Source organism: Manis javanica, chromosome 4 (assembly GCF_040802235.1).
Source record: "Manis javanica isolate MJ-LG chromosome 4, MJ_LKY, whole genome shotgun sequence".
Lineage (NCBI taxonomy): Eukaryota > Metazoa > Chordata > Mammalia > Pholidota > Manidae > Manis > Manis javanica.
Genome location: NC_133159.1, coordinates 113,637,588 through 113,664,099, shown reverse-complemented (window position 1 = coordinate 113,664,099; position 26,512 = coordinate 113,637,588). Strand labels below are relative to the sequence as shown.

Below are 26,512 nucleotides of genomic sequence, written 5' to 3'. Positions count from 1 at the left end.
CGAGTTAGGCAAGGAAGGAGAGGGGCCAGCTGGGCTTCATTACTGGCAGGCCTCTGCTGGGGGCACCTGGGGCTTCCTCCCCTGCAGAGGCTGAGTCATCCCAGCCCACCACCAGCCAGCCAGGGTACTGACCCACCAGTTCCCACCAGGTGTTGCCTGTGGGCTCCAGGGTCGGGAGATGGGGTTAATTCTGCAGTTGCCCCTGGGGCACAACGTGTCACAGATAAATCTCTTCCTGGGTGAGATAGTTCTAGAACAGCATCTGCTGCGATCTTTAAGGCCCTTTTTGGGTGCTCTAAGGGGTGGTAGTGTATATGATAAACACACCTTTCCCCCCCACCCCACCCTCACAGCATGTAGGGTAAAACTTTTGAGGGATGCCCAGTTGTTCCCATGAATACTCAGAACAAACGCCAGTCTCTGGCCGAAGCAGCCGTCAAGAGCCTCGGCCCTGACCTGGGTCCCTCCCACCTTCAGCCACACCCTGCTGGACTCTGCGCCTGCGCGCTCTGTGCCAGCGGCTCCCTGATCCTCCAGCTTCCGGGCCTTTCTCCTGTTGTTCCCCTTGCCGCACATGCACTTGGCCCTGTTGTTTCCATTCTTACCTGGTCTTGGTCAGGAATGGTCTCCTGACTGATGCCCCTCCACACTGGGACACTCCCTGTGGCCTCCTTGCCCCTGCCCAGCAGTTACTAGGGTGGTATTTCAGACAGGGTTAGGTGTCTACTTGTTGAGTGGCCTTGTTTGCATGCTGTGGGACCCAGCCATTCAAGAATGTTTGCTGAAAGAACAAGCATTCAGCAGCAACCCAGAACCCGAGTCCCAGGTCCATGGTGCCCCTAACTCAGTGCAACCTGGGTAAGCATCCCCTCTGCACTGTGTGCATCTGCCAGGCTCCCGAGGGCCCTGACTTTTGAGATTCTGGGTCATAATTATCAAGGAATACCTGTGTCCACATTCCCAGAGCCAGAAGCACAAGCAAGCTCTTAGACTAATTAGTGCCATCACCTTCCAAATGTAGAGAGACAGGTCAGAGGTCACTAGTCACCGTGGACCAGGAAGGAGGTGGGAGAGTCGTGGATGGATGGGGGAGAAGATCCCAACACACACTCTGCCCCCTGGAATTGTGGCCTGGTGAGGGAGGTCACTTTGGGTTTCCTTAAACCACTGAAACCCACTCTGCTATGTCAAGCCAAAACAAGACAAGCAAGTAATGTATTAGCAGAATATTGACTAGTTCGCAGAAGCAAAAGAAGTGAAGAAACAGACGTTGGAAAGGACTGGTCTGGCCATGAGATTCAGATGACAGAACTCAAGGGCAACCTTGGGGAGGCAGGCACTTGCTCTGCTTCCACCCTTGAGGCATTTTGCATAGGACTCAAATTTCCTTAATAGGTAAAAAGTTCCTACAAGTCAATAAGACCATTAAATTACAATAGAAAAATGAGCAAGAATATGGACAGACATGCACAGAACAGGAAATACATATGACTCTTAAACTTGTGAAAAGATGTTTAATCTTATTCAAAATCGAAGTACAAATTGAAACTACAGTCCAATACCATTTTTCAGCTATCAGATTGGCCATAATCCAAAATTTCTATAACATTGTGCTGACATGGGTGTGGAAGACAAGTACTTTCACACATTGCTGGTGGGAGTGTGAAATGATACAGTTGCTATCAAAAATTTTTAAATGCACATGCCTTTTGGCCTAAAAATGCATTCCTAGAATTTATCCTGCAGGGACATTTTTGCATATGTATGAATGACAGTAGTACGAGGATATTTATTGCAGTATATATTACATTTTCAGTAATAGCAAAAGATTGGAAACAACTTAAACACCCATCAATAGAGGACAATGAGCCCTATAATAACATATGCAGTCAATGCCCACTGCAGGTATTTCCCAAGAATGAGGCTGCTTTCCCTAGGCTGATCTGGGATGGTCTCCTAGAGAAAATGCTAACTGAAAAGAGCAAGTTTCAAGGACAGGTAGTATATATGAATACATGTTTGTTGAAGCTTCAGTTTCCTGTACCTTAATTCAGGATACACTCCTCTGTCCTGGAGCAGCTCCTGTTCATGATCTGCCTGGGTCCTATGCCAGGTTTCCATGTACCCCTGCCCTGGCCTGAGTGTGTTTTGGCTTCTGTCTGCACCTGAGATTCCTTGGAGAGGGCTGTGCTCAGACTACTGGAGCTGTTTGTCCCTCCTTGCAGAGGGCTGGAAGTGTCCCCTCAGGATGGCCCTTAGATGCTGACTGACAGGTGGCAGAGTATGAAAGCCCAGCATCCTAGCTCAGGCTGGGAAACCCTGGGATGTGGCTCAGTGCCCTGGGTTGGGGGCCTGGGCTCACAGCCCTGCTGGCTTCTTCCTCTCTCTGTCTGCCCCTCAGGGTGCTCTTCTTTAAGTCACTGTTGCCACACGAATCAGGGTCTGCTTCTGGGGACTGTGACCAAGATACCTCCCTTCCCTTCGCCTGCTCCTTGCTTCTTCCCTGCCTTCCCATGTGTATGGAGGGCTTATAATGTGCTACAAATTTCTTCCCAGCAGTGTTGTGCATAACATTAATAAAAACACTAAACAATAATACTGACACAATAGGTAACATGTACTGTGCAGGGTCTATGTGCCAGGCTCTGGACTAAGCACATCTATGCTTTGCTATCTATGCATCACATGTAATCCCAGAAACCTTTATGATGTAGTATTATGGTACTTCCATTTTACAGGTTGGGAAACTGAGGCTCCCAGAGCTAAATGACTTGCCCTAGGTCCCGTTCAGGAGGTGGTAACTGGTTTTAAAGCCTTCATTTTGAAGTCTGACTTTATTGCCAAACTCATATCCCCTATTATACTGAAGTCAGTGTGATGTGTTGAGTATGAAGCTCCCAGAGCAAGGAAAGAGTTTTCAAAGCAGGCAGGATGGGGAAAGAGCACATGCACTCTCCCAGAAGATGCTCTTCTTTGCAGTCTTCCCTCCATAAACACATATTCCACTCTCAGGAGGCAATCCTAAGATGAGAAACGGGACATTCAAGGTAGGCAGTGACCTGGGATCAGCCATGTCTGCAGAGTGGGGGAAGTAGCTATGGCCTTCATTTCCCGGGGACCTGAGCAGAGCGTGGGGCAGGATAGGTGGACTGTTGGCACCTTTACATCCTTGACCAATGAGACTCCCTGCATTTCAACCCTGCTTCTTCCCAATGACTGGCATGCCACCCTGCACCACAGGACTCCACCCCTGGCCCTGAGCTTGTGTCCTACCCACGGCCCAGGCAGCTGGGTCAGCCCTGGAAGGATCACTGGAAGCCGATCCCACACTAAGATGGCTTGAAACAACTTCCCTCCACAACAGAGCGCCTGTGAAACCCGAGCCCCAGCTGGCCTCCCTGGAGCACCCATCAGTCTTCGAATGCCTGCGCTGCCCAACAGCACCCATGGCAGGGGAAGGGTGAAGGGAAGACGGAATGCGTACAGACAGTTGTCTTAATGTGCTATGGTTAAATATCTCTCTTGTGCCCTTTTATGCGGCACATGCCCAGGCTAGAGGCAGGTCCACAGGACAGACCAGCCAGAGGCCACTGGCACCCAAGGAAGCACCCAGGCCTGACAGCTTTGCCCAAGAAGACCCTCCATGTTGGATGAATTTGTATGAATGACTATTCAGTGTCCTTCTTTCTGTGGGGCAGGGCTGAGTTTGAGTCCCACCAAAGATGGGCTGGAAAAACAAAGGCCACCTCTGAGGAAACTGAGAAATGGAGAAATGGCAGGGGGCCCTGAAGGAACCTCAGCAACTAAGGGGATAAGAGGATGGGGTCCCCCTGAACTTGACCTTCCTGTTCTCCTGGAGGCCTTGCTGTGTGACTCACTTTCCCCCCAAAATTTTATGATGGCAGATCTCAAACATACAGAGCGGTTGCCAGAATCACACGCAGTGCCCTCACGCACTCACCACCTGACCCTGCAACCCCCGCCTCTGCTTGCTGCTCGCATCTCTACCCATTATCCAGGCCTCTCTCCATCTAGTTATCTTATTTTCTGATGCATTTCAGATTAAGTTGAAGACAACAATATGTTGTCATGAAACATGTTAGTATGAATATAATTAGGGTGAAATAACTTTTTTTAAACTTTTATTATGGAAATTTTCAAATACATAAAACTGGAGAGAATAGTATAATTATACCAGGGCACTCATCCCCCAGGCTCACCCACTGTCAATACTTTTCCAGTCTCATTCATCTACCCTCCAGCTTTTTTAAATGGAAAAATCACTAATTTTCCAAAAATAAGGTTTGCTTTAAAATATAAAAGTAATACACACTTGCAACCATCATAATAATAACTGACTCAGGTATTCAATGGCTGTTCAGGCATGAGTAAAAGTGTGGGAACAGGATATTTACACAGAAATACCACTGAGAAATTACTTTCTAATGACAAAAGGAATGCTTACCTCCTTTACACCAGAGAAACGGCTGGTTTCCACCTGATGCAAGAGATGAAATTGTCACCAGTGATGAGATGCAACTCTGGGTGACGGTTGATATGAGACACAAGGAAGGACACCCACCACCACTGAGACGTCCTGGGGGTGCACAGCGTGAATCTAAGCACAGGAAGACAGCAAACAAACCCAAAGTAGGGACAGTATGCAAGCAGCTGTCTATACTCCTTAGAAAAATCAAATCATGATAAACAAAGAAAGGCTGGGGAGCTGTTAGGGGATTAAGGGAGACAAAAGATGACAAAAGGCGCCGTGTGGTCCCTGCTCCTGGCGGGGGTTTCTATCAAGGGCACTGTTGAGATGTGTGGCAGAATTTGAATATGGGCTGTAGCCTATAAAGACTTATGCTAGATTTCTGAGTTCAGTCACCATGGTCAAGAAAATGTCCTTGACCTTAGTATCCTGAGATCACACTGAAATAAGTAGGGGTGAAAGGCATGCAGTGTGGGGTCTCCTCACAAATGGCCCAGGAAAACAACTTTGTATCATGGACATACATCATTATACGTAATTATAACATATTATGTACAATGTATCAACATATATAACAAATGCATAAGATGTAATATATTGTTATACTATATATTACCATAAAGAATGAGAGAGAATATAAATGTTACAAAGCTTTAATAATGGTGAGTCTAGGTGAACTCCATGTAGAAGTTCTTTTTTTATTCTTGTAAATCTTCTGTAGGTTCCAAATTATTTCAGAATAGGAAATTTTAAAATAATTCATGCACACAATAGAGATTCCAGCCATTCACAAGGCACATGCCTGGAAGCTGGTGTCCCTGTCCTGCTGGGACTAGTCACTTAGTCCTCTTAAGGAGGCACCCCCACTCCTGAACTGGCTCACAGGCAATCACATCACCCTTCCAAAATACAGTTTTGTCTCCTGTCCTTTTCGTGTAACATTATATTATGAGCATTTTACTGTGCCACAAAAACATCCTCATTTAAATGGCCCAGCTCACAATTTCTGTAACTATTCTGCTTTGTTGAAATTTATGTTTTTCTACTTTATCACCATTGCCAATAATGCTGTGATGAGCAGCTTTATACGTTCATCTCTGCTGCGCCTCCCACCAGTCTCTTCAGGAAGGTTCTGAGGAGGGAGAACTCTGGGGAGGACTGCCGGCTTCTAAAGGCATTTGGTAGGTCCTGCCAAGCAGCGTTCCAGCATTCCAGAAAGGCTGTACCCATGGGCACACCCACGGGTGGCAGGCACCTGCTCCCCACTTCCCAGCAAGCTTGGGGTTATTATAAATCATTAAAACACTTGTGAAGCTGAGATGTCCCCAGTGGACCTTATTGTTTTCTTTGATTACAGGTATACTTGCTTCGTCTCTTTCTTTTGTGCACCATCTGTTTGCAAACTTTGCTGGTTTTTCTCAGTGTGTCACCCCATTTTTCTTATCAATTTTTGGTGGTTGTGAGAATTAACATGAGTCAATGCCTGGGAAGGGCTGGGACAGTACAGGGAAAGCAGTCAGCCTGTGTCAGCGAGGGTGCCACCCCACTGCCTGGGTCAAGCTCCGAGTCAGCTGCTTGCTTGCTGTGCCAGCCCGGCTGGGCTCCTGGCTCTCCACATCCTTGGCTTCCTCTTCTGTGAAAGGGATCTTTGTGAGGAGTGCAGGTGCTACGCAGGAAAGGTGCTCAGAACCAGGCGCCCCCAATACTACGCACTCAACAAAAGTTACGGGGACTTGTTCACAAGAAAATCAGCCCATGGTCCTATTTGCTGCCAACCATTTCCTTCCCGAATTTGAAAGCTGAGCAGGCTCCCCCAAGGGGGGTGTGGGGCCTCGGAGCTCAGCTTCCACTGAACAATGTCTCAGAAGGAATGTTGATCACTTGAAAACATCCTCAGAGCCATAAATATAGGCCTGGTTGGCCCCAGACCAAAACCCGAGTTAGTTCCAAGGACGATTTCACAACTTCCTTTGAGAGATGCCTCCCAGCATCCCAGGCTTGGGTCAGAGAGTCTGGCTGGAGGGCTAGCCTGACTCCTTCCTGCCCTCCCAGCTCCTCTCCCTGCAGCCCAGTGGAGGCAGCAGGGCCTTTGTCCCCAGAGAGAGCCCTCCTGGGGCTTGGCGGGTGGGCCTCACCTCTGAGCCAGGTGAGGCCGGGAAGAGAGGGCGGGACTGGGACGTCCCAGCTTCAGCCCACACCCTGTTTCCATTCCCTTCCTGTGACTCAGTAGGGGAGGGTACCTGGTGCTACTCACCTCTCTTCTCAACCTGCCCCTCATTCCTGGATTCCTGGGGCTCTCTCTGGTCTGTGGGGGTGCAGCCGGGGTAGCTGGTGCCAGAAGTGGCCAACCAAGCTGGGGTGGTTTGAAGAAGCCTCCCTGCCCCGGCTGCCTGGCTGGGTCATTCCCGGCCTCAGGAAGGTGGCCTGCTGCCTGCAGTTGCATCTCCGTCCAACCTCTGCACCCTGTCATCTGACTAGGGTGACCTTCCTGTTGGCATGTAGACAACTCTGCCCACTATTTCACACAAATGTCTGCCACCCCCGCTTGAAAACCAGCCAGCTGTGCAACAATGCACAAAAGCTCTCCCGTTTGAAAACCGTGCTGGGGAGGACACAGTACAGCTGCTCCATCAGGGGAAAAAGCATTTATGGGGTTGTCAGAAGATTTTTTTACACTTCTGCTATGTGCAGAGTCACCCAGCCCCCCAGAAATGACACCAGCGGAATGCCATCAGCCTGGGTCCCAGAACAGCAAAACCACACCCGCCACAGGCCTTCTGGGTCAACGTGCTCAGCAGGCAGGACTGACTGACTCCTGGCTGAGCTGGAGGAACAGCTCCCTCAGCTGGGGAGACTGGGCCATGTTAGGACTTGGGCTCCACGGAAGTGCTGGATAGAAGGCTACAGACGATGGACGGCAACGCATTGCCCTTGGGAATTTAGGAGCAGGGGACAGAAAGCACGGACAGGTGGAAAGGTCAGGCACCCAGGAGAAACACGTGCTGCTTTGCCTTCCATACAAGCCGGAAACAAGTGCGCTCCAGCAGGAGACCTGATGACGTGTGGTGCATCCGCACCATGCAACGAAAGACACGACCCGGCAAAGGCCGCAACCCAGATGAGCCTCACAAAGTTGGACAAGAGAATCCAGACACAGAACGGCAGGAGGTGCAAGTTCCCAGGAAAAGGACATGCAAAAATCCGCAAAACAAACCAGTGTGGTGGGATTGGGGCAGTGGCTCCTTGGAGGCTGGGGGAAGCAGTGGGCTGTTGATTGGGGGTCACAAACCTAGGTGCAACCTCACGGCAGAAGAGAATATGGGTTATTTGTGCACTTTGCTGTTAATTATGCCTCAATTTAAGAAAAAAGAAAAAGGAAAGCAAGATTGTCAGACTTCATCACTCCTGATTCTTAGGGGTCAACCCATTCAGTCCTTCTAGGAGCCCAGTGAGGTCAGCACTGCCTACTCCAGTAGGGCAGATACCTGTTCCAGCCTGAGTTCCTGAATCAGAAGGTCTGGGGCAAGCCTGGGACTTGCATTCCAGCACTCCTTCTGTCCCTCCACAGGTGATGGACAGGCTCCTGGTGCAGGAAGGGTGCTCTGGGAACTGCTGGTCTGGGCACTGGAGTAGAAGGTAGGATGGGGTCTATGCGACAGCTGGGACCCCTTCAAGCTAGAAAGGATCCAGGCAAATTCAGGAAGTGCCCTTTAAGGGGAAATCAGATGTGAACATGCTAAGTAAGCTGGGGCTCTGGGGAGGGAAACCGGTGCAAGCAAAAGCAAGGCAGCAGGCAAGTGAGGCAGACAGCATGCCTGGGCAGGGGTGCTGCACTTGTCTGGCTTCTGCTTGTGGACGGTGGGCGGTTCTTCTGAGCGATGAAGCTTGAAAGGGGAGGAAGGTCAGGCCACCTCTGGAAAAATGCCCAAGCATGCACCATCAGGATTTATGTTCCCGAGTCAGGAGGTGAGGCAAGTCATCATGGTCATTTTCCTGGGACAACCAAATATGTGCCCCATGAATGGGAGAGCAGAGCTTGGCTCAGTGACAGCAGATACCATTTCACTGGCTGGGCACCAGATGAAACCATTGTGTGTGCTGAGTCATGCTGGGCGACAGTGGACAGAGGACCCTGGGGAGTTGGGGACGTGGGCTGATGCAGAGGCAGGGGGCTGACATGGGGAGAAAATCTGGGGACGGGACTGGGCAGGGGTCACCTGTTGGTAAATGAGAGGATAAGCTCCTTACAACGGAGCGGCCCTCCACTCCTTCCCCTACACGTCTAATGGCCTTGCTCTTCCAGTACTTCTGGGTACATACTATCATGCCAAAATATGGGGTTAAAGACTCATTTAAAAGTCATGTGTAGAATTAACACATTATCCAGTAATTCCACTTCTAGGTGTACACACACACACACACACACACACACACACACACACACACCCAAAGGAATTGAAAGCAAGGACTTGAATAGATGTTTGTACACACATGTTCAGAACAGCATTTACTCACAATATCCAAAAGGTAGAAGAATCTCATGTGTCACTGGAGGATGAATGGATAGACAGAAAATGTGGTTTATACACACAATGGATATTCTACCCTGAAAAGGAAGGATATTCTGATACACGCCCCAACACGGTTGAACTTTGAGACATTATGCCAAGTGAAATAAAGCAGTCACGAGACAAATATTGTATTATTCCATTTAATCAAGGTTCCTGGAGTTGTTAAACTCGTGGAGACAAAAAGTAGAATAGAGGTTGTGGGGAGGGGAGCAGGGAGTTAGTGTGTAATGGGTATAGGGCTTCTGGAAGATGAAAAAGTTCTGTGGATGTATGGTGGCAATGGTGGCATAATGTGAATGTGCTTAATGTCACTGAACTACACAGTTGAAATGGTTAAAATGGTAAATTTTGTTATATATATGTTAACAACAGAAAAAATCATTCTGTACCCAAAAGGCATTTCTCCCTCTGCCGTATGTCTCCTCTCCTCCTTCTGTGCTGAGGGCTGATTAAATATTTTTCCAGCCCCTCTTTGTCAGACAGAGTCCTCTTGTGAACAACAAAACAAAAATGGGATCCTTGTAGTACAGGCCTACCTCAGGAAAGATGAACAATCCCATATGAACAGTCTAACTCACAATTAATGAAACTAGAAAAAGAAGAACAAATGAGGCCCAGAATCAGTAGAAGGAGGGAAATAATAAAGATAAAAGCATAAATAAATAAAATAGAGAAGAATAAAACAATAGAAAGAATCAATGAAAGCAGTAGCTGGTTCTTCAAGAAAATAAACAAAATAGATAAACCCTTAGCCAGACTTACCAAGTAGAAAAGAGAGTCTACACACATAAACAGAATCAGAAATGAGAGAGGAAAAATCACTATGGACACCACAGAAATACAAAGAATTATGAGAGACTACTATGAAAAATTATATGCTAACAAACTGGATAACCTAGAAGAAATGAAAAACTTTCTAGAAAAATACAACCTTCCAAGACTGACTCAAAAAGAAACAGAAAATCTGAACAGACCAATTACCAGCAACAAAACTGAATCAGTAATCAAAAAACTACCTAAGAACAAAATCCCTGAACTAGATGGCTTCTCTGTTGAATTTTATTAAACATTTAGTGAAGACCTAATACTCATCCTCCTTAAAGTTTTCCAAAAAGTAGAAGAGGAGGGAATACTCCCAAATTCATTCTACGAGGCGAGCATCATCCTAATACCAAAACCAGGCAAAGACACTACCAAAAAAGATACAAGCCCCGGCCCGGCAGGACCCGAGCGCCCCTCCCCCCGGCTCCCGGCAGGTGGAAAGAAACCGGAGCGGTTTTTTTTTTGGCGAGTGCTTTTTGGAAGCCTTAAAGGGACAGGGCCCCCGTTGCTAGGGAGGCAGGGTGGCGGGACTGGTGAGCGGGTGCCTGGGACTGGCGCCTGAGGACAAAGAATACCCCACATTTTTCTCTGTGGGACTGGTGGGTGGGTGCCTGAGACCGGGGCCTGAGGACGGAGGAAATCGCGCGTTTTTCCCCATTTTTTTCTCTTTTTGGCGAGTGCTTTTTGGAAGCCTTAAAGGGACAGGGACCCCGGTGCTAGGGAGGCAGAGCAGCAGGACCGGTGAGCGGGTGCCTGGGACCGGCGCCTGAGGACAAAGAATATCGTGCGTTTTTCCCTGTGGGACTGGTGGGCGGGGGCCTGAGACCGGCACCTGAGGACGGAGGAAATCGCGCGTTTTTCCCCTTTTTTTTTTTCTCTTTTTGGTGAGTACTTTTTGGAAGCCTTAAAGGGACAGGGATCCCGGTGCTAGGGAGGCAGGGCGGCGGGACTGGTGAGTGGGTGCCTGGGACTGGCACCTGAGGACAAAGAATATCCCGCGTTTTTCCCTGCGGGACTGGTGAGTGGGTGCTTTTTGGAAGCCTTGAAGGGCCAGGGACCCTGGTGCTAGGGAGGCAGGGCAGCAAGACCAGTGAGCGGGTGCCTGAGGACAAAAAAAAAAAAAATCACGTGTTTTTTCCTTTTTTTTTTTTTTCTGTTCCCTCTCTAATTGTTGCTGTTGTTGTTTTGGTTTGGAGAGTGCTTTTTGGAAGTCTTAAAGGGGCAGGACAGTTCACTTACACCAGAGGCAGGGAATCTGGGGATCTCTGGGCACTCTAACCCCCTGGGGAGCAGGGAGCACAGAGGGCCCTTACAGAGATAAATAACCTCCCGGCCGTTCCCCTCCAACGGGGCTCCACCATTTTGGAGGAGCAGCCTGAGCCAGGCCACGCCCATAGCAACAGCGGAGATAAACCCCATAGCAAACGGGCAGGTAGCAGAAGCCCTGTCTGCGCACAGCTGCCCAGCACAAGCCACTAGAGGTCGCTATTCTCCCAAGAGAGGAAGGCCACAAACCAACATGAAGGGAAGCTCTTCCAGCCGTCACTCGTACCAGCTCTGCAAACTATCTCTATCACCATGAAAAGACAAAACTACAGGCAGACAAAGATCACAGAGACAACACCTGAGAAGGAGACAGACCTAACCAGTCCTCCTAAAAAAGAATTCAAAATAAAAATCATGAACATGCTAACAGAGATGCAGAGAAAAATGCAAGAGCAATGGGATGAGATGCAGAGAAAAATGCAAGAGCAGTGGGATGAAGTCCGGAAGGAGATCACAGATGTCAGGAAGGAGATCACAGAAGTGAAACAATCCCTGGAAGGATTTACAAGCAGAATGGATAAGCTGCAAGAGGCCATTGAAGGAATAGGAGCCAGAGAACAGGAACGTATAGAAGCTGACATACAGAGAGATAAATGGATCTCCAGGAATGAAACAACACTAAGAGAACTATGTGACTAAGTCAAAAGGAATAATATTCATATTATAAGGATACCAGAAGAAGAAGAAAGAGGAAAAGGGATAGAAAGTCTCTTTGAAGAAATAATTGCTGAAAAGTTCCCCAAACTGGGGGAGGAAATAATCGAACAGACCATGGAATTACACAGAACCCCCAACAGAAAGGATCCAAGGAGGAAAACACCAAGACACATAGTAATTAAAATGGCAAGGATCAAGGACAAGGAAAGAGTTTTAAAGGCAGCTAGAGAGAAAAAGGTCACCTATAAAGGAAAACCCATCAGGCTAACATCAGACTTCTCGACAGAAACCCTACAGGCCAGAAGAGAATGGCATGATATATTTAATGCAATGAAACAGAAGGGCCTTGAACCAAGGATACTGTATCCAGCATGACTATCATTTAAATATGATGGCGGGATTAAACAATTCCCAGACAAGCAAAAGCTGAGGGAATTTGATTCCCACAAACCACCTCTACAGGGCATCCTACAGGGACTGCTCTAGATGGGAGCACCCCTAAAAAGAGCACAGAACAAAACACACAACATATGAAGAATGGAGGAGGAAGAATAAGAAGGGAGAGAAGAAAAGAATTTCCAGACAGTGTATATAACAGCTCAATAAGCGAGCTAAGTTAGGCAGTAAGATACTAAAGAAGCTAACCTTGAACCTTTGGTAACCACGAATCTAAAGCCTGCAATGGCAATAAGTACATATCTCTCAATAGTCACCCTAAATGTAAATGGACTTAATGCACCAATCAAAAGACATAGAGTAATAGAATGGATAAAAAAGCAAGACCCATCTATATGCTGCTTACAAGAAACTCACCTTAAACCCAAAGATAAGCATAGACTAAAAGTCAAGGGATGGAAAAACATATTTCAGGCAAACAACAGTGAGAAGAAAGGAGGGGTTGCAGTACTAATATCAGACAAAATAGACTTCAAAACAAAGCAAGTAACAAGAGATAAAGAAGGACACTACATAATGATAAAGGGCTCAGTCCAACAAGAGGATATAACCATTCTAAATATATATGCACCCAATACAGGAGCACCAGCATATGTGAAGCAAATACCAACAGAACTAAAGAGGGAAATAGACTGCAATGCATTCATTGTAGAAGACTTCAACACACCACTCACCCCAAAGGATAGATCCACTGAGCAGAAAATAAGTAAGGACACACAGGCACTGAACAACACACTAGAACACATGGACCTAATAGACATTTATAGAACTCTACATCCAAAAGCAACAGGATATACATTCTTCTCAAGTGCACAGGGAACATTATCCAGAATAGACCACATACTAGCTCACAAAAAGAGCCTCAGTAAATTCCAAAATATTGAAATTCTACCAACCAATTTTTCAGACCACAAAGGTATAAAACTAGAAATAAATTCTACAAAGAAAACAAAAAGGCTCACAAACACATGGAGGCTTAACAACATGCTACTAAATAATCAATGGATCAATGAACAAATCAAAATAGAGATCAAGGAATATATAGAAACAAATGACAACAACAACACTAAGCCCCAACTTCTGTGGGACGCAGCGAAAGCAGTCTTAAGAGGAAAGTATATAGCAATCCAGGCACACTTGAAGAAGGAAGAACAATCCCAAATGAATAGTTTAACATAACAATTATCAAAACTGGAAAAAGAAGAACAAATGAGGCCTAAAGTCAGCAGAAGGAGGGACATAATAAAGATCAGAGAAGAAATAAACAAAATTGAGAAGAATAAAACAATAGGAAAAATCAATGAAACCAAGAGCTGGTTCTTTGAGAAAATAAACAAAATAGATAAGCCTCTAGCCTAACTTATTAAGAGAAAAAGAGAATCAACACAAATAAACATAATCAGAAATGAGAATGGAAAAATCACGACAGACTCCACAGAAATACAAAGAATTATTAAAGACTACTATGAAAACCTATATGCCAACAAGCTGGAAAACCTAGAAGAAATGGACAACTTCCTAGAAAAATACAACCTCCTAAGACTGACCAAGGAAGAAACACAAAAGTTAAACAAACCAATTACGAACAAAGAAATTGAAACGGTAATCAAAAAACTACCCAAAAACAAAATCCCGGGGCCGGACGGATTTACCCCGGAATTTTGTCAGACACACAGAGAAGACATAATACCCATTCTCCTTAAAGTGTTCCACAAAATAGAAGAAGAGGGAATACTCCCAAACTCATTCTATGAAGCCAACATCACCCTAATACCAAAACCAGGCAAAGACCCCACCAAAAAAGAAAATTACAGACCAATATCCCTGATGAATGTAGATGCAAAAATACTCAATAAAATATTAGCAAACAGAATTCAACAGTATATCAAAAGGATCATACACCATGACCAAGTGGGTTTCATCCCAGGGATGCAAGGATGGTACAACATTCGAAAATCCATCAACATCATCCACCACATCAACAAAAAGAAAGACAAAAACCACATGATCATCTCCATAGATGCTGAAAAAGCATTTGACAAAATTCAACATCCATTCATGATAAAAACTCTCAGCAAAATGGGAATAGAGGGCAAGTACCTCAACATAATAAAGGCCATATATGATAAACCCACAGCCAGCATTATACTGAACAGCGAGAAGCTGAAAGCATTTCCTCTGAGATCGGGAACAAGACAAGGATGCCCACTCTCCCCACTGTTATTTAACATAGTACTGGAGGTCCTAGCCACGGCAATCAGACGAAACAAAGAAATACAAGGAATCCAGATTGGTAAAGAAGAAGTTAAACTGTCACTATTTGCAGATGATATGATACTGTACATAAAAAACCCTAAAGACTCCACTCCAAAACTACTAGAACTGATATCGGAATACAGCAAAGTTGCAGGATACAAAATTAACACACAGAAATCTGTAGCTTTCCTATACACTAACAATGAATCAATAGAAAGAGAAATCAGGAAAACAATTCCATTCACCATTGCATCAAAAAGAATAAAATACCTAGGAATTAACCTAACCAAAGAAGTGAAAGACTTATACTCTGAAAACTACAAGTCACTCTTAAGAGAAATTAAAGGGGACACTAATAAATGGAAACTCATCCCATGCTCATGGCTAGGAAGAATTAATATCGTCAAAATGGCCATCCTGCCCAAAGCAATATACAGATTTGATGCAATCCCTATCAAATTACCAACAGCATTCTTCAATGAATTGGAACAAATAATTCAAAAATTCATATGGAAACACCAAAGACCCCGAATAGCCAAAGCAATCCTGAAAAAGAAGAATAAAGTAAGGGGGATCTCACTCCCCAACTTCAAGCTTTACTACAAAGCCATAGTAATCAAGACAATTTGGTACTGGCACAAGAACAGAGCCACAGACCAGTGGAACAGATTAGAGACTCCAGACATTAACCCAAACATATATGGTCAATTAATATTTGATAAAGGAGCCATGGACATACAATGGCAAAATGACAGTCTCTTCAACAGATGGTGCTGGCAAAACTGGACAGCTACATGTAGGAGAATGAAACTGGACCATTGTCTAACCCCATATACAAAGGTAAACTCAAAATGGATCAAAGACCTGAATGTAAGTCATGAAGCCATTAAACTCTTGGAAAAAAACATAGGCAAAAACCTCTTAGACATAAACATGAGTGACCTCTTCTTGAACATATCTCCCCAGGCAAGGAAAACAACAGCAAAAATGAGCAAGTGGGACTACATTAAGCTGAAAAGCTTCTGTACAGTGAAAGACACCATCAATAGAACAAAAAGGAACCCTATAGTATGGGAGAATATATTTGAAAATGAAAGATCCGATAAAGGCTTGACATCCAGAATATATAATGAGCTCACACACCTCAACAAACAAAAACAAATAACCCAATTAAAAAATGGGCAGAGGAACTGAACAGACAGTTCTCTAAAAAAGAAATACAGATGGCCAAGAGACACATGAAAAGATGCTCCACATCGCTAATTATCAGAGAAATGCAAATTAAAACTACAATGAGGTATCACCTCACACCAGTAAGGATAGCTGCCATCCAAAAGACAAACAACAACAAATGTTGGCGAGGCTGTGGAGAAAGGGGAACCCTCCTACACTGCTGGTGGGAATGTAAATTAGTTCATCCATTGTGGAAAGCAGTATGGAGGTTCATCAAAATGCTCAAAACAGACCTACCATTTGACCCAGGAATTCCATTCCTAGGAATTTACCCTAAGAACGCAGCAATGAAGTTTGAGAAAGACAGATGCACCCCTATGTTTATCGCAGCACTATTTACAATAACCAAGAATTGGAAGAAACCTAAATGTCCATCGGTAGATGAATGGATAAAGAACATGTGGTACATATACACAATGGAATACTACTCAGCCATAAGAAGTGGAAAAATCCAACCATTTTCAGCAACATGGATGGAGCTGGAGTGAAATAAGCCAAGGGGAGAAAGAGAAATACCAAATGATTTCACTCATCTGAGGAGTATAGGAACAAAGGAAAAACTGAAGGAACAAAACAGCAGCGGAATTACAGAACCCAAAAATGGACTAACAGGTACCAAAGGGAAAGGAACTGGGGAGGATGGGTGGGCAGGGAGGGATAAGGGTGGGGAAGAAGAAGGGGGGTATTAAGATTAGCATGCATGGGGGGGAGGGAGAAAGGGGAGGGTGGGCTGCACTACACAGAGAGGACAAGTAGTGACTCTACAACATTTTGCTAAGCTGATGGACAGTAACAGTAATGTGGTTGTTAGCGGGGACCTGATATAGGGGAGAGCATAGTAAACATAGTATTCTTCATGTAAGTGTAGATTAAAAATTAAAAAAAAAAGAAGAAAGAAAGAAAGAAAGAAAAGGGGGATTACTCCTTTATAGGATAAAACTATTGGTAAATCAAAGATCAACGCATGCTTTAAATATCCTTAATGTTGATCACTTATAGGGTGTCAGATGATCAGCTATGGAGGTACTCTTTTCTGATAATATTCCTTTCTCTTAATAAAAAAAAAAAAAGCAGTTACTGTGTGCTGACCTCCAATGAGTTCTGCACAGTGGTATAGAGGGCATGTCAAAGTGTGGGCAAAGGGTCTGTTTGTTTCTATGCAGAAGATCAAGGCCTAGCTTGGATACCCAGAAAATGAACTAAGATACGATATGAGGAGGAGCTTCCGGCATCAGCACTCTCTGGAGGACTTGTGCCAGGGGATGATCATCAAAAAGCCTCCACAGGGATCCGGACGATGCTGCGGTTGTGGCTGCATCCAGCCCTCCGTCTCCTGGACTTGCCATAGGAATGAGGAGGGAGATGTCTAGGCTGGCATGTGCATACAGTGAGACAACGAATTTGACTGGATCTGTACTGTTGGAACTCAACCAGGAGTTGGGAGGGGTGCAAGTTGTAGCACTCCAAAATCTCATGACTATAGACTATCTATGGTTAAAAGAACATATGGGATGTGAACAGATCCCAGAAATGGGCTGCTTTAATCTGTCTGATTTTTCTCAGACTGTTCAAGTACAGTTGGACAATATCCATCATATCATAGATAAATTTTCACAAATGGCTAGGGTGCCTAAATGGTTTTCTTGGCTTCACTGGAGATGGATGGTAATTATAGATTTGCTTTGTTTATGTCACTGTATTCCTATTATGTTAATATGTGTGTGCAAAGTAGTTAGTAGTTTAAAACCTATACATACTTAAGATACTCTACAAGAAGATATGTCAAAGAAATAATCAATCCTCCCATGTTTCCTTCCATATGCTACATCTATAGCTTTTCTTCTTCCTTCCTAATTACAACCCTTAAATAGAATTCGTGCCTCATATCGAATTTACCGAGTATCATAATTCCTCCAGGTGGTAAAGATACCTCGAGACAAGTGCTGGGCATAGAAGCCACAGGGCATAAATCTGCAAAGAAGTAAAAAGCTAACCTTTTCAAACAATATGGCTTCTCTCTCATTTACCAACTTTACATTTCCCTGTATGGCCCCGGAAGATGACTGGTTAGCCAGAGACGGGTAAGATTCCTCAAGGGAGGAACAACCTAAGACAGGCACAGTCGCAGGGGGGCCATCAGGTGAGAATTTGGGGATCAACAGAGGTGAGGCTCAGAACCTCACCCCCCCTGCTTTGAGAGAAATCTTCTGCATCCGTGGATGTTTTGCTGCCCTTGTCTAGCCTGGATTAATACTTAGTCCATAGGCACACACCTCATCATCTGATCATCTACATTTGCCCTCTTACAGCACTAAACTATGTTCTCTACCTTTATCTTGCATCTACCTACCATTTCAGCATTTTATTAAAAATAAAAATAATAATAATAATAGGAGAAATGTGGGATCAACATATAAATCAAGTACAAAAATCAAACGAATATTCATATTTGACCTGATTGTTTATAGGTCATAATGCATGATCAAAACCGAAAGTTTCTGTGATGAATGCCCTTGTACTGTTCACCATGTAAGAATTTATTCACTATGTAAGAATTCGTTCACCATGTAAGAACTTGTTCGTTATGCTTCAGAAGATTGGAGACTGACGAGAATTAGGCTTGAGATGGATTAATGATTGTACATTGAGCATTGACCCCCCTATACTGAATTTTATTGTTGTTAACAACCATTTGATTAATAATATGAGAGATGCCCTCTCAAAAAAAAAAAAATAATATGCTCCAAATGAAGAACAGAAAATAAAAGTCCACAGATATTTTTCTAACTGGACAATATTTGTCCAAAATTGCTCTGAAATATCTCTAAATATAACAAGCACTGAAGTTTCACAATACTGATATCAAAACTACAAATACGCATATGTGTGTGTACATATGCATATATCTCATATATTAAAATATTTTAAGTCAGTATTCTGTATCTTTACAAATGAAATACACTTTGTTGCTCTTGGCAGTAAAATACTCTTTTTTTTGTCAATACTGAAAAAAAAAATAATAATAGAGGGAGAATTGTGGGATCAACATATAAATCAAGTACAAAAATCAAACGAATATTCATATTTGACCTGATTGTTTATAGGTCATAATGCGTGATCAAAACCGAAAGTTTCTGTGATGAATGCCCTTGTACTGTTCACCATGTAAGAATTTATTCACTATGTTAGAATTCGTTCACCATGTAAAAACTTGTTCGTTATGCTTCAGAAGATTGGAGACTGACGAGAATTAGGCTTGAGATGGATTAATGATTGTACATTGAGCATTGACCCCCCTATACTGAATTTTATTGTTGTTAACAACCATTTGATCAGTAAATATGAGAGATGCCCTCTCAAAAAAAAAAAAAAAGAAAGAAAAGAAAATTACAGACCAATATACCTGATGAACAAAGATGCAATAATACTCAATGAAATATTAGCAAATCAAATTCAAAAATACATCAAAAAGATCATCACCCATCATGATCAAGTAGTATTTATTGCAGGTATGCAAGGATGGTACAATATTTGAAAATCCATCAATGTCCTCCACCACATAAACAAAAAGAAGGACAAAAACCACATGATCGTCTCCATAGACGCTGAAAAAGCATCTGACTAAATTCAACATCCATTCATGATAAAAACTCTCAACAAAATGGGTATAGAGGGCAAGTACCTCAACATAATAAAGGCCATATATGACAAACCCACAGCCAACATCATACTGAACAGTGAGAGGCTGAAAGCTTTTCCTCTGCAATCGGTAACAAGACAGGGATGCCCACTCTCCCCACTTTTATTCAACAAAGTTCTGAAGGTCCTAGCCATGGCAATCAGACAACACAAAGAAATAAAAGGCATACAGATTGGTAAGGAAGAAGTTAAACTGTCACTGTTTGCAGATGATATGATATTGTACATAAAGAATCCAATCCAAAATTCTCGATCTAATATCTGAATTCAGCAAAGTCACAGGATATAAAATACACAGAAATCTGTAGCATTCCTATACACTAATGATGAACTAGCAGAAAGAGAAATCAGGAAAACAATTCCATTCACAATTGCATCAAAAAGAATAAAACACCTAGGAATAAACCTAACCAAGGAAGTGAAAGACCTATACTCTGAACATTGCAGGACACTCATGAGAGAAATTAAAGAAGACACCAATAAATGGAAACACATCCCGTGCTCATGGATAGGAAGAATTAATATTGTCAAAATAGCCAACCTGCCTAAAGCAATCTACAGATTCAATGCAATTCCTATCAAAATACCAACAGCATTCTTCAATGAACTAGAGCAAATAGTTCTAAAATTTATATCGAACCTCAAAAGACCCCAAATAGCCAAAGCAATTCTGAGAAGGAAGAATAAAGATGGGGGGATTACGTTCCCCAACTTCAAGCTCTACAAGAAAGCCACAGTAATCAAGACAATTTGGTACTGGCACAAGAACAGACCCATAGACCAATGAAACAGACTAGAGAGCCCTAATATAAACCCAACCATATATGGTCAATTAATATACGATAAAAGAGCCATGGACATACAATGGGGAAATGACAGCCTCTTCAACAGCTGGTGTTGGCAAAACTGGACATCTACATGTAAGAGAATGAAACTGGATTATTGTCTAACCCCATACACAAAAGTAAACTCAAAATGGATCAAAGACCTGAATGTAAGTCATGAAACCGTAAAACTTTTAGAAGAAAACATAGGCAAAAATCTCTTGAATATAAACATGAGCAACTTTTTCCTGAACGCGTCTCCTTGGGCAAGGGAAACAAAAGCAAAAATGAACAAGTAGGACCACAACAAGCTGAAAAGCTTCTGTGCAGCAAATGACACCATCAGCAGAACAAAAGGGCATCCTACAGTATGGGAGAATATATTCATAAATGACATATCTGATAAGGGATTAACACCCAAAATATATAAAGAACTCACAGGCCTCAATACCCAAAAAGCAAATAACCCTATCAAAAAATGGGTCGAGGGTATGAACGGACACTTCTCCAAAGAAGAAATTCAGATGGCCAACAGGCACATGAAAAGATGCTCCACATCACTAGTCATCAGAGAAATGCAAATTAAAACCACAATGAGATATCATCTAACACCAGTTAGGATGGCCAACATAGAAAACATGAGGAACTACAAATGCTGGCCAGGATGTGGAAAAAGGGGAACCCTCCTACACTGCTGGTGGGAATGTAAATTAGTTCAACTATTGTGGAAAGCAATATGGAGGTTCCTCAAAAAACTAAAAATAGAAATACCATTTGAACCGAGAATTCCACTCCTAGGAATTTACCCAAAGAATACAACTTCTGAGATTCAGAAAGGCATATGCACCCCTATGTTTATTGCTGCATTATTTACAATAGCCAAGATATGTAAGCAACCTAAGTGTCCATCCATAGATGAATGGATAAAGAAGATGTGGTACATATACAGAATGGAATACTATTCAGCTGTAAGAAAGAAACCTACCATTTGCAACAACATGGATGGAACTTGAGGGTATTATTTTCAGTGAAATAAGCCAGGCAGAGAAAGACAAGTACCAAATGATTTCCCTCATTTGTGGAGTATAACAACAAAGCAAAACTGAAGGAACAAAACAGAGGCAGACTCACAGACTCCAAGTAGGGACCTGTGGTTACCAAAGGGGAGGGGTTGGGGAAGGCAGGTGGGGAGGGAGGGAGAAGGGGATTGAGGGGTATTATGATTAGTACACATGGTGTTGGGGGGTCATGGGGAAGACAGTGTAACACAGAGAAGACAAGTTGTGGCTCTGTGGCATCTTACCACACTGATGGACAGTGACTGCAATAGGTTATGGGGGGGGACACTATAATATGGGTGAATGTAGTAACCAGATTGTTTTTCATGTGAAACCTTCATAAGAGTGTTTATCAATGATACCTTAATAATAAAAAAAAAAGAACAGGATTCTGTATTTAGGATGTAGGTTCAGCTGCTTGTAACAACAGTGGCTTAAACAGATCTGTTTCTCCCACAGCCTGGAGTCAGACTGTGAGGTGCTAGTGTGGAGACTCTGCTCCAAGCAGTCACAGGGTTTCAGGCTCTGTTCTGGCCACCCTAGGGTGTTCTTTTCACCTGTGTGGCTCAAGATGGTTTCCCCCTACATCCATAACCTTAGCAGCAGAGAGACAGAAGGAGGGAAGAAGGCGCTGTGACTGGGTCTCTGTAGTAGAAGAGGAAGGCAGTTGCACTCGCTATATTATCTGTCTCCTGCATCCCCCAGTAGGATGTCAGCTGCCTTCCATCTTGGGTGGCAGCCATGTAGGTCGGCTTGGATCACCCTTCCAGTGACAGCGCCTTCTGGAACCATCTCTCTGCAGGCTTTGCTCTGGAATGCCCAGTGGGCTGGCCAAGGCTCCTGCCACCCCTCCTGCCTGCCTCCTTTGTGGGCTGGAGCCCCCCCACTTGCTCATGCTCCTTTGGCACTTACTACAGGCATTCCTGCAACACACTTCTCGCATTTCTAACTTCCCTCTTGTTACTGGCTTCCTGGAGGACTTGACTGGTATGGTTGCTCAAGGCTGCAGGCCTGGCACAAAGGAGAGTGCCTAGCACATAGTAAGAACTCAACAAAATCTCTCAGGTGAACCACAAAACGATAGTAATCATCCAACAAATGTTTGTTGACCTGAGTAGACTGCACAGCAGCTGGGAACTGGCTATCTCCCAGCTCACCCAAGAGTGGAGTTTCCCTGTCACATTAGCTCAGGCCCTTTGCCAATCGAAACAGGAATGGAAAGTTCAGACCAGACTGGCTCCAGTCACAGGGGTCCCTTCCTGCCACCTGCAGGGAGGGCTCAAACATCTGCTCCCAGCCATGTAGGCCACCCTGGTGTGGGCACTCTGAGTCCTATTCCTGGGAGCCAGGAATAACAAGGGGGCTGCCGAGGCTGGCGCCAGGGACCTGGGACCTGGGCCCCGGCAGAGCGTGCCCCCATTACCCCTGCGGCTCCCTGGCCAGGAAGCTCACTGGGGGCTTGTTGACAGTGATCTTCTTTCCCCTACAGCAGCTCCATCTGCAAAGATATTTTCAAGGCTGCTCATGCCCCTTACTTCCCCTCTGCTGGTCAGGAGGCAAGGAGAGCAGCCTCCTAACGGCCTGTCCTGTTTACAAAAGAACACAGAACGCTGTGTAGGAGCTTGCACCCAGTGCTTCTCTGGACCCCTGGTCTGTGAGGCTGCGACAGCATGACAAGCTTTGTTTGTAGGAGAGCATGAGACTCAGTCATGTGCAGTGGATGGACCGGTGAGAAGCTGCAAGTGGCTCGGGCCACAGGGATAGACATGGGGGAAAGCCATCAGTGGTTCTAGATCATTCCAGAATCATCTGGATGCCTGGATGACCCCCCCCCCCCCCCACACACACACACCAGTTCTGGTATACAAAAGACTCTGTATGCGACCTGGGAGCTGGGCTGGGTGTGCCCTGGTGATGATAAGCAGGCACTTCGATCGCACTGAAGAAGTGCATTGCCACCAGGTTAGGGAGCTATGACCAGGCTGTGCTCCTGAGGCTCCAGAGAGGAGGGAAATGAGAGGCGGGCCTCAGGACAGGTCTGGGCAGTGGGTGAGGACAGAGGCGGTGGGGGTCCCGAACAGGACCACGTACAAGGCGGGGTGCTTGAGGCCTGCCCCGTGGGCTGCGGAGGACGACGGCTGCCTGGTGCGTGAAGGACCAGAGGGAGGGACAGAGGGGAGCCCAGTCTGGAAGGAGGGCAGGCAGGAAATGTGGCTTAAGGGTGGGGAATTCCCAGCACAGACACCAGGACTGACAAAGGAAAAGGATGGTGAATCTGATCATGTGAATAAAAAAGTTTCCAAATGCCAGACACAAAAAACTGAAACAAACACATACAAATCCCCATTGGCTGGAAGGAAAGTGATCGGCTGAGAAAATATTTGTTACCTGTCGACCATGACAGACAAAGGGTTAAAACACATCCTGTAGAAAGACTTACAAATCAGTGAGAAAAAAGCAAACAGCAATGTGGAAAAGAACCTAAAGGGGCCACCTGCAGGAGAAGTGCCAGCACCTGCCAAACACACTGCCAGACACATAGTCCTCCATCAAGGGGCAGGAAACAGAAGGCAAAATGCCCTCTGCCTGTCAGGGCGGCGCAGACTGAGATGTGAATGCCCCATATCGCCAAGGATGTGAGAAAAGAGCGCTGCGGGGGAGGGTGCGAGCCGGTGTGTGACTTCCAAGGGCCATTTGGCAACAGCTATCAAGTCAGGGAACCATCGGGCGTGCTTTTCCTTTGCTGCGAGAATCCGCGTTTGGAGCGGTGCCAGGAACTGCCCAGGTGCTATGTGTCCCCACTCTGGCCCTTTGCCAGAAGGGGGAATTCTGCAATTGTCTTAAGCAGGCCTGGGCCCCAGAGCTGGTGTGGTTTCTCAGTGTTATAAATGGGTCACAGGCTTCTTTGCAGTCAAGCCTTGGTGAGTAGGACCAGGTGGTCCAGCCGAGGGAGGAGCTGGAAAGAGAGAATCCTGCTGTTTCACTTAGGCCCAAAGCTGCAGACCTGTGGTGGCACCTATATTAGTCAGCAGTTATATCCAGCTGTAAAAGTGAAGACCTGGAAAGTAGTGGCTTAGGTAAAAGAGAGGTTTATTTTCTCAGGTCAGAGAAGTCTGGGACTCCCGGGACATGTATGGCGTCCTCAGGGGAAGGGTGCAGGGGATCGAGTGCACAGAAGCCAGGCAGACACGCAGACCTGGTCAAAGGGACCCTGGGGATGTGGGCTGAGCCTTAACAGTGTCCACTGCACTACAGACCACGTTTACACCCAAACAACCCGAGAGATCAGTTGGAGAAACTGAGGGTCAAGGAAGGAAAGTGATCTGTTCAGGGCCTAAGTGCCACCAAAGACCCAGGTTGCCTCTAAAGCCGACATTCTTCTCGCTTATTCGATAAGTCAACAGGCACTTGTTGCATGCCCCCCTGTATACACCCCCCAGCCCTCCAGGTGTCAGGCCACCTGCTCCAGACCCTCCTGGGTGATTCCCCTGTGTGGCGTTGCCAGGACTCAGACAAGCGAAGATATACAGAGAGCCGGGGTGTGTCAACTCTGGGCCTCTGGAGGAGTGGGCTCAGGCAGGGTGGTGAGGCCCAGCAGAGGTTGGTCCGGGAGATGGGCTGGAGAGGCCTGTGGTTTGACCCAGGCATTAACCGGCTGGAGTGGCTTCTTGGATTGAAGGAGGTGACTCAGTCAGTGGCATAGCCTGCAGTTGAAGGAGGTGCCCCTGGGAGAGGCCTGGGAAGCTGTGGGCCTCTCATATGAGGGCGGCAGCTCAGGGGGAAGCTGGTTTGTGCACAAGCACACAGAGCCCGGAGCCCTCATAGATCCCAGCTTCCCTGGCTGTGTGACCTTGGGCAAGTCAATGACCCTCTCTGGGCATCTGTGTCCACACCTAACAAATGAGAAGTGTCATAGGGGCCTGGGAGATGGAGTGAGTTACTGAAATGGTGCCTGGGAGGAGCATGTAGGTTGCTTAGAGGCTGACAGGGCTATCCGGAAGCAGAAGGCCCTTCCCTCCGAGCCTTGGGTCAGGCTCATAGTCACCCCCATCAAAACTTCCCTGCTCTGGGTCCTATTCTCCCACAGCTCAGTGCTCCGGCTTCATACAGCCGCCTCGTGCACACTAATGCACCCAGGGCAGGTGGCTTTGACCTCCCTGCATACTAATAAAGGTCATAATACTGTTGGGTAACATTTCTCAGGTGCTTATGATGGGCTAGATGCCATGCCGAGCAAGCACCCTCCCTGGGTTTTCTCGGCTCATCGCCACCCCAAACTGCGCTGTTCAGCCGCCCCTAACCCCAGGCCAGTGGCCTGAGGGCTTGCAGCTCTGCTGTGTGTTGGTGGGGCCACAGGAAGGGCACAGACGGGGCCCTCCCCCCAGCACCGAGCCCTGGGCCTGGAACAGGGGAAGGCTGAGCAAAGGGACGAATGAGCAGACATGTGAGTGGTCCACCCTTCTGCAGGAGATCTCAGCCTTCTCCGCTCCAGGGAATAAGCTGTGTTCAGGGGCTTGCTTCCAGGTGCTCTGGTTGGCAGCCAGCCAGAGAGGAGACGAGCGGCCAGCCCAGCACACTGGCACAGGGGCAAGGACACGAGAGGTCAGCAGCCTGGGCTCCCAGATGCTGGGGCAGGCTCGTGAGTGGGGTGCTTATGGGGCCGTGGAGCAGAGCTGGCTTCCAGCCTGCTGGGTGGCACTGGGCCTGGAGCAGAGCTGCCCCCAGCCAGCAGTGCCCGCAGACCCTCGAGGGAAGCCCATCCCAGAGCTGGTGCCAAGGGTGGTGCTAACAGGGCTACTGGAAGGGCCCAGGGGGCCCTTGCCAGGATGGAGGTGGCTGCTGAGGCCACTGCCAGGAGACACCTGCCAGATGAGATGGAGAGGGAGGTGCTCCTGGAGACTAGCAGCTGCCTTGACCCTCCCCCTGGAGAGCACTGGACAGGGAGTCCTGTGAGAGTGGGCTGCTGGCCAGCCAGGCCCCTTCCTGCCCCTCATGCAGCCTGGCAGTGCAGTGAGGCCTAGCCACTCTGACCTCTGCTCTGTCCTCTGTGAAGCAGTCAACAGCACTCCCTCGTGGACTCCCTGGGCTCCTGCACTTGACCCTGTGTTAGGCCTTCTTAAG

The 26,512-nt window shown here is 46.1% G+C and overlaps 1 long non-coding RNA gene across 1 annotated transcript; it reads right to left on the bottom strand.

Annotated features, from left to right (window-relative positions):
- Positions 1-1,512: 1,512 nt before the first annotated feature.
- Positions 1,513-7,502, bottom strand: LOC108385372 (uncharacterized). Its single transcript, XR_001850272.3, has 3 exons — positions 6,744-7,502; positions 4,466-4,618; positions 1,513-3,021 (listed from the first exon to the last, which is right to left on the bottom strand). It is a non-coding gene; the product is annotated as an uncharacterized lncRNA (long non-coding RNA).
- Positions 7,503-26,512: the final 19,010 nt, after the last annotated feature.